The sequence below is a fragment of the Martes martes genome (assembly GCF_963455335.1).
Source record: "Martes martes genome assembly, chromosome: X".
Taxonomy (NCBI): Eukaryota; Metazoa; Chordata; class Mammalia; order Carnivora; family Mustelidae; genus Martes; species Martes martes.
This window is the reverse complement of record NC_137897.1, coordinates 31,133,042-31,148,265: the sequence shown is the minus strand read 5'-3', so window position 1 is coordinate 31,148,265 and position 15,224 is coordinate 31,133,042. Positions and strand designations below refer to the sequence as shown.

General features: G+C 40.4%; 1 protein-coding gene across 1 annotated transcript in view; it reads right to left on the bottom strand.

The window, feature by feature from the left end:
- Window positions 1-8,222, bottom strand: part of PRRG1 (proline rich and Gla domain 1) — a 158,474-nt gene extending 150,252 nt beyond the window's left edge. Inside the window, exon 1 of the mRNA XM_080794727.1 lies at window positions 8,138-8,222. The gene's annotated coding sequence lies outside the window, so the exon portion shown is untranslated. The remainder of the gene's footprint in view (window positions 1-8,137) is intronic.
- Window positions 8,223-15,224: the final 7,002 nt, after the last annotated feature.

Below are 15,224 nucleotides of genomic sequence, written 5' to 3'. Positions count from 1 at the left end.
ACTAAATGAAATTAAAATACAACTTATCAAATACTATGGGATGCAATGAAAGCAGTGCTTAGGGGGAAATTTATAGCACTGAATGCATATATTTGAAAAGAAGAAAGATCTAAAGTCAACAATCTAAGCTTCCACCTCAGAAAACTAGAAAAAGAGCAAATTAAAAGGAAATAAAAATTAGAGTATCAATGAAATTAAAAACAAGAAATCAATAAAGAAAATAAATAAAACCAAAACCTGATTCTTTGAAAAGATCCATAAAATTGATAAAACACTAGCCATGCTAAGAGAAGAAACAAATTACAGTATTAGAAATGAAAGCAGAGACATCACTATAGATGACATGGCTATTAAAGGGTTAATAAAGGATTATTATGAATAAATCTATGCCTACAAATTTGATAACCTCAATGAAATGAAGCAATTCCTTGAAAGAGACAATCTGCCAAAACTCATAGAAGAAAATTTAAAAAAGACAATATGAATGGGTCTATATCAAAGAAATTGAATCAATAATTAACAACCTTCCAAAACAGAATGTGATGGGCCCCAGTTGGGCTTACCTGTGAACTCTATCAAATACTGAAGGGAAGATTATACCAATTTTCTATGGTCTTCCAGGAGACAGAAACCAAGGGAATACTTCCTAACTCATGAGGCCAGAATTACCCTAATACCAAACCAGACAAAGGCATTACAAGAAAACTATAGACCAATACCTCTCATGAACATAACATGCAAAAATCCTCAACAAAATATTAGTAAATCAAATCCAATAATGAGTAAAAAGAATTATATGCCATAACCAAGTGAGATTTCTCAGGTATGCAAGGTTGTTTCAACAGTCAAAGACCAATTAATGTAATCCACCACATCAGCAGGCTAAAAAAGAAAAATCATCAAATGATGCCAGAAAAGGGGTGTCTGGGTAGCTCAGTCATTAAGCGTCTACCTTTGGCTCAGTCATTAAGTGTCTGTCTCAGCTCAGGTCCTGATCCCAGGGTCCTGGGATCGGGCCCCTCATTGGGCTCCCTGCTCTGCAGGAAGCCTACTTTCCCTCTCCTAGTCCCCCTGCTTGTGTTCCCTCTCTCGCTGTGTCTGTCAAATAAACAAAATCTTTAAAAAAAAAAATGCCAGAGAAGGACTTGACAAAATTCAAAACTCATTCATGATTAAAAAAAAACAAAAACAAAAACAAAAAACCCAGCAAATTAGGAATAGAGAAGTTGTCGATTTGTTAAGAACATCTACAAAAATCCTACAGCTAACATCATACTTAATAGTGAGAAACTCAAAATTTTCTCCCTGTCAGGAGGAACAAGGCAACAATGTCCCCTCACCACTCCTTTTCCACGTTACATTGGAAGTCCTAGCTAATGCAATAGGACAAGAAAAGTAAATAAAAGTTATAGAAGACTGGGAAATAAACCAGACTGTTTCCAGATGCCATTATCATCAATGTAGAAAATCTGAAAGAATAAACAAAATAATTCCTAGAATAAGCAATTACTGCAATGTTGTATAAGATTAACATATAAAAATTAATCGATTTCCTATATACCACCAATAAATCAGTGGAATTCGAAATTAAAAATACATTACTGGGCGCCTGGGTGGCTCAGTGGGTTAAGCCTCTGCCTTCGGCTCAGGACATGATCTCGGGGTTCTGGGATCAAGTCCCACATCGGGCTCTCTGCTCAGCAGGGAGCCTGCTTCCCCCTCTCTCTCTGCCTGTCTGTCTACTTGTGATCTCTCTCTCTCTCTGTCAAATAAATAAAATATTTTTAAAAATACATTCCTATTTACATTAGCACCCCAAAATGAATTATGTATAAATCTAACAGTATATGAAGTATTTGAGAAAAACTACAAAATTGTAATGAAAGATATCAAAGAGCTAAATAAATGGGGAAATATTCCCTGTTCATGAATAGAAGGACTCAATATTGTCAAGATGTCAGCTCTTCTCAAGTTGACCCATAGATTCAACACAATCCCAATAAAAATTCAGCCAGTTATTTTGTGGATATTGACAAACCTATTCAAAACTTACACAGAGAGGCAAAAGACCTAGAACTGCCAAGTCAATACTGAAGGAGAACAAAGTCAGAAGAATGACACTACCTTATTTACATATTTGTTATAAAGGTACAGTAATCAATACAGTGTGGTATTGGAAAAGATTACTAAGACATTAACGGAACAGAAAAAAGAGCCCAGAAAGAGACCCACATAAATACAGTCAACTGATTGTTGACAAAGGAGCAAAGGCAATACAATGGAGCAAAGACAGCCCTTTCACCAAATGTGCTGGAACAACTTACAAAAAAGAATCTAAACATAGACCTTACACCCTTCAAAAATTTTAACTCAAAATGGGTCATAGGCTACATATAATGCAAAACTATAAAACTTCTGGAATATAACATAGGTGAAAGCCTAACTGACCTTGGGCATGGTGATGACTTTTAGACACAACATTAAAGACATGATCTGTGGAAGAAATAACTGATAAGCTAGATTTCATTAAAATTAAATATTTCTGGGGCACCTGGGTGGCTCGGTCAGTTAAATGTCTGCCTTCAGCTCAGGTCATGATCCTGGTGTCCTGGGATCAAGTCCGATGTTGGGCTCCCTGCTCAGTAGGGAGTCTGCTTCTCCCTCTACCCTTTCACCTGCTGGTGATCTTTCTCTTGCTCTCTCACTCTCTCGCTCTCTAATACATAAATAAAATCTTTTTTAAGAAATTTCAAACTTCCTCTCTGTGAGAAGCAATGTCAAAAGAATGAGAGGACAAGCCACAAACTGAGAGAAAAAAAGACACATGATGGCGTGTCATCCAAAATATATAAGGAACTCTTGAAACAATAAGAAAATGAACAACCTGATTTTAAAAATGGGCAAAGGACCTGAAAAGATACCTCATCAAAGAAGATAGACACATAGCAAGTAAACATATGATAAGATGTTTAATATCATGTCATTAGTGAATTCCAAACTAAAACAAGATACCACTACACACCTATTTGAATGGCCAAAATCCAAAACAATGACAAAACTAAATGCTGGTGGAGATGTGGAGCAACAGGAATTCTCTGTACAAGTGAGAATGCAAAATGGTATAGCCACTTTGAAAAAGTCTGCCTGTTTCTTAAAAAAGCAAACATACTCTTACTATATGATCTAGCAGTTATACTTAGCATTTTTCCAAAAGAGTTAAAAAAAACTCATGTCCACACAAAAACCTGCACATAGATGTTTATAGCATCTTTACTTATTTGACAGATGGAGATTACAGAGAAGCAGGCAGAGAGAAAGGAGGAAGCAGGCTCCCTGCTGAGCAGAGAGCCCGATGTGGGGCTCGATCCTAGGACCCTGGGATCATGACCTGAGCTGAAGGCAGAGGCTTTAACCCACTGAGCCACCCAGGCGCCCCTGTTTATAGCATCTTTATTCACAAGTGTCAAAATTTGGAAGTAACCGAGATGCCCCTCAGTAGGTTAATGTATAAATAAATTGTGGTACATCCAGACAATGGAATATTAATCAGTGCTAAAAAGAAATGAGCTATCAAGCAATGCAAAGACACGGAGAAATCTTAAATGCATATTGCTAAGTGAAAGAAGTCAATCTGAAAAGGCTACATACTATGATTCCAATGATATGACTGACATTACAGAAAAGGCAAAACTATAGAGACAGTCAAAAATTCAGTGGTTGTGGGTGTTGGGGGATGGAGAGATAGATAATTGGACACGGGATTTTTTTCAAGAGTCTATTTATTTGAGAGAGGGTGCACAAGCACACACAAGTGGGGGGGGGGGCAGAGGGAGAAGGAAAGAGGGAGAAGCAGACTCTCCTCCGCTGAGCAGGAAGCCAGATGTGGGGCTTAATTCCAGAACCTGAAGATCACGACCTGAGCCAAAGGCAGACACTTAAGAGACAGAGCCATGTGGGCACCCCAGAACACAGGATTTTTTAGGGCAATAAATCTATTTTGTAAGACACCACAATAGCAGATACAGGTCATTAAGTGTTTGTCTAAACCCACAAAGTGTACAACACCAAGAGTGAACCTTAATTTAAACTATGGACTTGAGGTAATAAAAATGTGTCAATGTAAGTTCAAATGTACCGCTGTGTTATAAGATGTTGACAATGGGGGAGGTTGTGTTGGTGGAAAGCAGGCATATGGAACTCTCTGTACTTCTCAATTTTGCTGTGAACCTAAAGTCCTCTAAAAATAGTTAATACTTTTTAAAGCAAAGGAATGACCTCTTCTCTTCCCTTGTAATGATCTGATCCACTCCCAGAGCTTCCTGCCCACCCATACCTCTCTCCTGAATTCTACCCAGATTTCAAAGTCATCTTGAACTCAGCAAGCTTAGTACTAAATTCTTGATCCTCCTCTCAAATTTTCTCCTTCTGCAATCTTTCATATCTCACTAAATGGCTACTCTATCCTTCCAGTTGCTCAGACCACAATGCTTGGCATCATCCTTGACTCATCCTTTGTCAAACTCCCCGGCCAATTCTACTTCAATTAGGTGAACATTCTTGTGATTACTGTGCAAGCTGATGTTTGAGAACCATTGTGCAAAGCCACCTGTTTTAGATATATAGGAGGAATCTACAAATACAGGACTAAGAGTTTGAACAGAGTAGGAAATGTCAATACATTCACATTTTGAAATTAACTGCTACTGAAATTACATTCCTTATAAGAAATGGCAATTACCAATAACAGCTACCATTTTTAGGCCAATTAGTATGTGCTAAATATTATGATAAGCAGTAAATATACCTGATCTCACTTATGAGGTAAATATTATACTCATTACTTTTATAAATGAGGAAACTGATACTTAAAGAAGTTTAACAAATGCCTCCAAATTCCATGCCCTTGACCGCCATATTATTGTCTCCTACATAGACTGGGAAAGAGTCTTGGACAGAACCCTAAGAAGATGACTCAGAGGATCAAAGAATGAGAGGAAAAAATCAGAAATATGAAGAGGAAGTCTAGATGAGGGAAGTTTAAGAAGGAAGCCTTAACCACAATGGTCTGGAATATCTTTTTCAGTAAGTGAATCTAAAGACCACAGATGATGTATGTAGAATTTCTTTAAGAAGTTTTATGAACTATTCATCCTCTCTGAGACCCAAGTTTTTCTCATAAAAACCAGGCACTAACTTGAAGTGTTTTGGAGTGAACAATGGTTAACATTCTTTTTTTTTTTTTTTTTTTTAAGTGATGTGGAGAGGGTGATTGGGTGGCCCAGTCAGTTAAGCATCTGCCTCCGGCTCAGGTCATGGTCCCAGGTCTACAGATCAAGTCCCACATCTGGCTCCTGCTCAGTGGAGAGCCTGCTTCTCCCTCTCCCTCTGCCTGCTGCTTCCACTGCTTGAGCTGTCAAATAACTAAATGAATTTTTTTTTTTAAAAGAGAGAGAAAAAAAAAGAGAAAGAGAGAGAGAGACATGGGGGAAAAGTGCTTTTACATTTAGGTAGAGAGGGGATAAATTGAGAGGAGAAAAACACAAGTTACTAATAGCCCGAAATAGTTCTCTGCTTTGCTGGCACAGGTAAGACTAACCAAGAAGCCAATCCTGACTCATTTTTAGACTAAAATGAGTTCTACTCACTTATAAATTGAGTGATCATTTGCTCATATTTTCTCCAGTTGGTAAAACCACTGAGGAGACAAAAGCTAGGTGTGGGGGTGATGAGTTTGAGTGGTAAGGAGCAAAGGGAAAATAATTCCCTTCATGAGCCAAAGGTGACTATAAAGCCAACGGATGCTGGTAGAGTTAGGAGAGATGTCAGAGATAAGGCTGCAGAAATTGGCCAAGCCTACGGGGGCACACTATAACATAAAGAGGCCCATTAGCCAAGTGCTCAAACCACCTTAAGATTTAGGAGTATAATGCAACTAATTAGTCTCCTTAATTGGTCTAATAAGTTACAGTTTCTTTAGTTGTATTAGCCTTCCAAGGATACCATCTGGCCAATTGATTCACTTATAAATTCCTAAATTCCAGCAGTGCCCTGTTAGTGTTGGTCTACAAATGATTAATCTTCTGTTTCACGTTAACTTTTCACTAGTTTCAGTATCAGAAGTTGACCTGTTTTAAAATTTGGCCTTTTCATGACACCTTGTCTATATATGCAAAGATTTTGCCTCTCTCTCTCTCTCTCTCTCTTTTTTTTTTTTTTTTTTTGCACCTCTTTTAGAAGGATAAACCAGACTAATACACGGGAACTTATTTCCATACTTTTTCTCATCTACATTCCAAATAATGTCATTCAAATATGATATATAATTTCAGCATTCTCAATTTCTTCTATTACCCCATGAACTATTATTTATAGTTCATTTATTTTAAGTGCATTTATTAGGCATTTAGTACATACCCAGCAGCCCTAGGTATTGGGGTAACACAGAAGACTGAGGTTCTAGTTGCAAGAGAAAAATAAGACCAGTGGTACCAGTTTAATAGAAAAGAGGGTGATTAATTCATTCTGGGGGAGATGGCAAATGTTTCCAAGACAAACGGGCTGAATCTGAAAGGATGAATAGGGGTTCATTAGGCACTAGAAAAGGGAAAAGGTATTACTAACACCTCTCTCCCCCAAACTGGTAATGTTCATGGCATTTAACTTAAAATGACAGGAAAAGAAAAGAAAGAGTAAAACGACAACACAAGAAGAAATCCTATTCACTTCATGGGGCGGGGAGAGGATTGTGCCTTTAAACACACTTCAGATTTGAAAGTTAAATGTTTATAAAACAGGATTCACAATCAAGGGAAAGGGGTGGAGGAGGAGGAAGTTGTTGTATTCAGTTAAAACAGAGGAGTAAAAAAATCAACATTTATGCTTCAAAACACATATACCGCTTTTCCGAAAGTTCCTAATTTTGCAAATGAAAGCCTTGGAACTTTATCCAATATTACAGTTCTTTGCCCCAGTGTTTTATACTACCGATATCATTTTTAAAGGTTCTAAAGTGAGTCTACCCAAGAACTTGGCAGCACCTCCACACACGCATCCAATAATCCCCTCGTGACTGACCCAATCAACAGCACCCTAATCAACTTTGCACTTATCCCACTTGCGCACCTTCACACCCTTCCAAATCTGGCTTTATTTATACTACGACTATCAGAAGGCAGTAATTTAGCTCTAAGTTTTGACACCCCGCCTCTTCACCCTTTCGTTCAATTATTTCCTCTTCAATTTCATTAGTTTCGCTTTTCTACTGAAGGGACACTTAAAAAATACATCAACAGCACAATTATAAAAATCAATGGCTGCAACCAGAGTCCGAACACACACACTGATTTCCAATCATATCCCTCTCGAGGCTGTTCCTACCACTGATCAAAATCAGCGGACCAGGAAGAAAGAAAAAGCTGAGGCAGGAAGGTTATTCCCTTCCTTCCACTCCCTCCATGCCTGCCCCCGCCCCCCAGGGCCACACTGCGACCTCGTACTCTCCCCCCTCCACCGACCCGCCCCCGCTGTCACCCGCCACTGCCTAGAAAACAGTTATAGCCTTTGTTAAAATGTCCATGAGCACAATGTACCAGAAGACGGACACATTCCCGGGGGCGGGGTGAAGGAAAGTCACACGAAAGCCACACCCTCTTTGGCACTAGCCTGGGGTGAAGCCCACCTTTCCCAAATCCTCTCCCCCCACGACAAGGAATGTTCCTGGCAACTCCGCACTCTAAGACCGCAGCTCCGGGGAAGGGATGGGCCCGGGACGACGCTCAGGGGCACCCGGCGGGGGATACTGAACTTGAAGCTGGGACACCCTCCAGCGCCCTTGGCGAGCCTCCCGGTCCTGCCAAGCCTGAGTAAGGACTTCCAGTCTCCGGAGCCCTTCCCTTCTATTTTCCTCCTTACACAAACGCTCACCCACACCCGCCACCACGCACTCCGCTCCGCACGCGGCCGGGGCTGGACACTCTTAAGCAGTGTGGCCAACTCCCCTGCCTCACGTCCGACCAGTGCCTACTCACGGGACCGAAGACTCCCCGGGCATTCACCCGCGCACTCCCCGAACCCTCCCGGGATGTTCGGCGGGAACCAGGTTCTCCAGCCACGAGTCCCACGATCCCACCTCACTCACCGCGCGTTCCGCGCCGCTACTCCGCTCTCTGCAAGCTGCCAGCCGCGCCTGCGCGCTCCCACCGCCAACGAACCTAGTAGGAGCCTGGAGCCAGGAGCCGATGGGAAGGGTGGTAGGAAGCGGAGGGGGCGGGGCCCGGGCGGTGTTAGGAGAGGAGGGGCGTGGCCAGGCGGGGTGGGAAACCGAGGGGCGGAGCCTCCGCCGCCTTAGTCCGGAAAACCTAGTGCTCTGGACACACGGTGGAGTTTTCCACTCTCGAGGTCTGTTGATAACGTTGTCAGAGAAGTTTTCTGGTACCCTCGGTGCACCCTCACACTCATCCTCGAGAAAGCCCGCTTGGCGTGGAACCAAGCTAGCCAGTCCCCGGGAGTCACAACGCCTCTCCTTGGAGCCACCCTAGATCCTCCCTAGCCAGTCTCACTCTTTTGCACGCCTATCTCCCCACGTATTATTCCCCCACCTCTACCCTACGCGCATTTTTTCTTCTCGCACGCGCAATCCTCAGCCCTCCAGAGGTGAGGGGTTGGACATTTCTCACCCACATACCGTCTATGCAGCGTATCCTGGTTAACGGTAAGCCTACCTGAATTTCTTGGGAAGAAGAACACTGGTTGCCAAGAAGAGGCATTTTTGACCCTGCTTTTTAGGTAGCCACCTTAGAATTTGAGCCTTCTAAAAGCCCCTCGGAGAAACAGAATATTCAGCCTATGTTGTATGGACTTTGCCCTAATGGTTTCGGGTTTTCTGGCGTTTAGCATTTTAAGAAGCCCAACTTGATTATTATTCCATGCTGCATGCGTGCTTAGTTTTAAGTTCTATGCTTTTATGTTTAAAATCTGGTCAGCTGTGGTATCTCACGTCCCTTTGGATCAGCTATTAAAATAAACACACCTGAGTGCATCCAACAGTGAATTGGCCTGTGGGCCTAAAGTGATTTATTCCAAATTACTTTTCCTTTCTTTTTTTTGCTTTAGTTATGATGGAATTGAGAAACATTTGGCTAAGAATAAAAGAACTGCCACAGGGCCACACCCCTAGTCCTGCCCAGCAACTGTTTTGACTGTGATGGCAGCATTTTTGGGGAGAGTCTGGTAATTGCCCTTAGAGATCTGAATATCCTGAAATTCTTCCCATTAACCTTTGTGGTTCTTCCATTTGTGTATTTTACAAACCAGACTTTCTTGAACTCATTTCTATTTTGCATTTGTCAAATAAGTATGGGAGATTGTAGTGAGGCCATATTACAAGAGGGTATGCATATTGGTAAATATAAACACAGACCGTAGGATGAATAAATCTGTAAATACCTGGAAGTAGGATTTTGTCTTGTTCATTTCACTGAAAATGTTTCACATACAGAAGGTGCCTAAAAAAAAACCCACTAGGTTAGTAAAGGTAATGTCTGCTTTCCTAATAGATGTGTATATATGTGCATGAACTTTCATTTGATTACTGGGTTTATTTTCTTCTTCTGTGTCTGAGTTTGTCAGGATATTTTGTGAGGCGAACGTGATAACCACTACACTATGGAAACTGTCAGGATATTTTGATGGAAGTGACTAAAAGTCCAACAAAGTAGCTTAGGCAAAAAGAGAAAGTTATTGTGTAACCCAAGCTGTGAAAAGGGTAAGTATATGAATGACTTTCACAATAAATGGAACAAATAAAGGGAATGCTTCAAATTCCAGGTTAGGCTCTCAAACCTGCCTCTTATTTTTTTTTTTCAAAGATTTTATTTATTTGACAGACAGAGATCACAAGTAGGCAGAGAGGCAGGCAGAGAGAGAGAGAGGAGGAAGCAGGCTCCCCGCCGGGCGGAGAGCCCAATGCGGGGCTCGATCCCAGGACCCTGGGATCATGACCTGAGCCGAAGGCAGAGGCCCCAACCCACTGAGCCACCCAGGAGCCCCTCAAACCTGCCTCTTTTAGACAGGGTCATTCTTTCAGAATGTCTGAAAGGCAAGTTCTGTAGTTCTGTAGCAAGTTCTTAGAACCGTGGCTTCTGACAAACTGTGGGTTCATACCTATCAAGCTGTTACCACAGAGAATGCACCTCTCTTCCCTCAGTTCTAATTTTTAGAACACCAAATAAAGAGCATGATTGGGTAAGATCAAGTAACATAATCATTCTTGGATTAAAAGTACATGTGTGACATAAGAATGGTACACCCAGTAGAACCACTTAGTTGGAGGGGGAAAAAAAAGAATAGGGGAAGTTGCTATTTTCAGAACAAGAGAAAAGTGCTAGACAGATTTTTTAAAAGTTCACAATGGAACAAATGTATTTAAGGAATATAGCCTTGGAATTATATTTTACCTCTCTTATTCAAGTATTAACCATTCTTCTTAATAATAGTTTTCTGTGGCTGCTGTAAAAATAAAAACAAAAAACCCACAAACTTAATGGCTTAATACAACACAAATTTATTACAATTCTAGAAGCCAGAAGTCTGAAAAGTGTCACACTGGGCTAAAATAACAGTGTCAGCAGAATTGAATTCCTTTATGGAGGTGCCAGGCAGAATCCTTTTTCTTGACTTTCCACATTCTAGAGGCCACCTCCTTGGTTCATGGCCCCATTCCATCTTCAAAGCCAGCCAAGACATTACTCTGACACACTGACAATTCTGCCTACCTCTTCCACATTTAAGGACCTTTGTGATTATATTTGGCCCAACCAGATAATCTCATATACTCTTATTCTAAGGTCAGTTGATTAGCAACCTTAATTCCATCTATAACTTTAATTCTCCTTTGCCATGTCACATAATATTTCCACATGTCTTGGATATTAGCACATCGACATTGTGGTGGAGGAGGGTGGTCTGCATTATAATTCCTACCACAGTCTTTATTTTCATAAAAACAACAGAGCCTAAATCATTGTTTCCCAAACTGGGGTGCTTATAAAAGATACTGATGTCTTATCTGGATACCACCCCCATATATTATTATTTCATTGGACTGGAGTCCATGAGCCCTCTAAATACACACACACACACACACACACACAGCTGACTGGATCAGGATGGATGGGGAGGGAGTATCTCAGGTATGTTAGGGCAATCAGAGAACTTCCCTGGGGATTTAGAATGGGGAGAGGGATTTGGTAAGACTGGGTGTCTGGGCTATAACAACAATGTAGGGGCTATGCCATCAGGAGAAATAGAAAAAACAAGTCTGGAGAGGATAGAAGAGAGAAAAGAAGTAGATAGAGTGGAGCTGAGCCTAGATCCTCAATGGCTGTCTGCCTCTTGATTACAGTAGCATTCTTTCCCGTGGCTTCTATGAGATATCACTACATTCTCATAAGAAAGTCTTATTTCTTCAACAAAGGAGAAAAGAATATCCAATGGAAAAAAGACAGTATCTTCAATAAATGATTTTGGGAAAATTGGACAGTCACATGCAGAAGAATGAAACTGGACCATTTCCTTGTATCATACACAAAAATAGACTCAAAATGGATAAAAGACCTAAATGTGAGACAGGAATCCATCAAAATCCTAGAGAAGAACATAGGCAGCAACCTCTTCAACCTCAGCTGGAGCAACTTCTTGCTATATGTGTCTCCAAAGACAAGGGAAACAGAGGCAGAAATGAACTATTGTGACTTCATTGAGATAAAAAGCTTTCGCACAGCAAAAGAAATAGCTGACAAAACCAAAAGACAACCTACTGAATGGGTGAAGATATTTGCAAATGTGTTATGAGATAAAGGGTTAGCATCCAAAATCTATAAAAAACTTATCAAATTGAAAACCCAAAAAATAAATAATCCAGTTAGGAAATGGGCAGAAGGGATGAACAGACATTTCTCCAATGAAGACATACAAATGGCCAACAGACACATGAAGAAGTGCTCCACATCACTCGGCATCAGGGAAATGAATGGCTAAAATTAACAAGTCAGGAAATAATAGATGTTGGCGAGGATGTGGAGAAAGGGAAACCCCCCTACACTCTTGGTGGGAATGCAAGCTTGTGCAGTCACTCTGGAAAACAGCATGGAGGTTCCTCAGAAAATTGAAAATAGAGTTACCCTATGACCCAGCAATCACACTACTGGGTATATACCCCAAAGATACAATTGTAGTGATCTGAAGGGGCACCTGCACCCCAATGTTTATAGCAGCAATGTCCACAATAGCCAAACTATGGTAAGAACTCAGATGTCCATTGGCAGATGAATGGATAAAGAAGGTGTGGTATGTATATATGCAATGGAATATTATGCAGCCATCAAAAATGAAATCTTGCCATTTGCAAAGACGTGGATAGAACTAGAGGGTATTATGCTAAGCAAAATAAGCCAATCAGAGAAAGACGTGATCTCACTGATATGTGGGATTTAAGAAACAAGGCAGAGGATCATAGGGGAAGGGAGGGAAAAATGAAACAAAATGAAACCAGAGATGGAGACAAACTATAAGAGACTCTTAATCTCAGGAAACAAACTGAAGGTTGCTGGAGGGGAGAGGTGTTGAAGGGATGGGGTGGCTGGGTGATGGACATTGGGGAGGGTATGTGCTATGGTGAGTGCTGTAAATTGTGTAAGACTGATGAATCACAGACCTGTACCCCTGAAACAAATAATAAATTATATGTTAATTTAAAAATTGCAACAAAGTTAGGAGATGAGAGAGTTGCCAAAGTGGTTCTAAAGTTTATCTGTAGATATATTATTTTATTAGAAAAAAAAGAAAGTCTTATTTAACTGAAGCTAGTTCGAATTGTTTCCTCTTGCATAAAGCCCAAAATGTTCTAATTAATACATGATGTGAGCTTAATTGTTCTCTATTTTTTTATAATATACCTCTCGTTTAAGAAAAAAAGGCATGTTTAAGAACCAGACTGTCAGAGTTGGTATTCCAGAACTGTCTACATCACTAGCACATCTCCTGGTTATCCCATATTCTTCAAATCCTCCTTCCTCTTAATATTTACTCAAAGGCCCAGAGAGGCCTCACAAGTTATCTCAGCCTAATCCTCATTCACTGGTCTCCCCAAGGCACACCAGTTGGGTACAGATCCAGTTCTCAGCTTAACTAATGTCAAGTAAATCTTAACGATTTGCAAATCAAATCTCTAGCCCTCAGCCTTCTCCTCATTTTCAGATCTATAGTTACAGCTGATGAATGGATCCTGCCACCTCAAATTATAAGACACAAAACTCAATTTTTTTTCCACATTCTGCCTTTTCCTCTGCATTTTCTTTCCTTCTTCATGAAACCACCATGTACCCCATCACACACATTAGAAACAGTGAAGGCACCCATGACCCCTTCTTTTCTATCCTCAGTTGTTGATTCAGTCTACCTTGTACATGTCTCATATTAATCTCTGTCCTGCCTCACTTCAGATTCGTTATCAATTGCCTGACATGGTCTCCCAACTAGTTTCCTTGTCTTTAGTTTCTTCTGAATCCAACCCACCCTTCTGAATTATACCAGATAGCTTCATAAACACAAATAGGATTAAGCCACTGCACTTCTTAAAAACATTTCATGACTCCCACCTACTTTATCATAAAATACAAACTCCTTAACCACAATCAAATTTTCTAATTATTTGGCTCTAGCGCATCTTTGCAAACTCACCCCCCTACTAATCATATACATGATAAGCTACTCTCTATATTTATCTTACATTTTCATGCTGCTAGGACTTTTCTGTTTTCTCTGTATGGCAGACATATTCTTAAAGACCCAGGTCAGGGGTACTTGGGTGTCTCAGATGGCTAAGCATCTGCCTTCGGTTTAGGTTATGATCTCCAGGTCCTGGGATCAAGCCCCATGTTGTTGTGCCCCCAGCTCAGTGGGGAGTCTGCTTCTCCCACTCCCTCTGCTTGCTGCTTCCCCTGGTTGTGCTCTCTCTGTTTCTCAAATGAATAAATAAAATATTAAAAAAAAAAAAGACCCACCTCAAAAGACACCCACTGTGTAAAGTCTTCCTAGTGGCACACCATGCAAAGTCAATCAGTTATCCCACTACCCTTACTACCATAGTATTTGCATCCTCCTTTTTCTTAAGGCTTCTGTGTTAATGCACTTGTGCCTGAATCTTCCTCTTTACTGAGACTTCTTTGAGAGGAAGGACAGTGTAGCTCTGATATTAATCACAAAGCCTGACACATAGTAGATTAGAAAAAAATTTCTTGTGGAAAAAGAAGAAGAAACATATAGAAGGAAGAGGGAGATTCCATGCTATTTTCTGTTGATGACTTGCCCAATCTTTTTTTAACCCCTTGTGTTAACAGTCATTTCATTTATTAGTTCTACAACTTTCAAACCAACACTCATGTCTACAAAGAGTGGAGGGGTACATACCCTGATTGAGTTCTTACTCTAACAAATCCTTTTCTTTGGAACTTTTCAACGCTTATGGCTTAATCCGTACTAATGATATAATTTTAACTTTTCCTGTCTTTCTCCTATTGTTCCATGTGTTTACACTGTTAACTCCCAAGTGGTTGGTAAACTGCAAGAAAGGGTTTAATTTTGTATTTCTTCTGTTTTGTCTTGAAAAATCTTCATAAACACAGGTAGCATGATATGTCATATGATACACCATAAAACTAGCATCAATAAACTTAAAAGAACTGAAATCACACAGAGCATGTCCTCTGACTACAGTGGAATTAAATTAGCAATAAATACAATATGATAGCCAGACAAAATTCACATACAGTTGACCCTTGAATAACACAGGGGGTTGGGGCACTGACCAGCCCCACACTGTGTAGTTGAAAAACCAGTATAAATCTGACTCCCCCAAAACTTAAACTGTTAATAGCCTACTGTTGACCAGCAGCCTTAGCAATAACATAAAATGGTCAATGAACACATTTTGCATGTTATATGTATATACTGTGTTCTTACAATAAAAGAAGCAGAAGGAAATAAAGTTATTAAGAAGATCATAAGGAAGGGAAAGTTCAATTATAGTACTGTCCTTTATTTATCAAAAAAATAAATAAAAATTGTGGAGTACCTGGCTAGCTCAGTCAGTAGAGCACGCAACTCTTGATCTCAGAGTTGTGAGTTTGAGCCCCACACTGGGTGTAGGGATTACCTTAAGAAAAGAA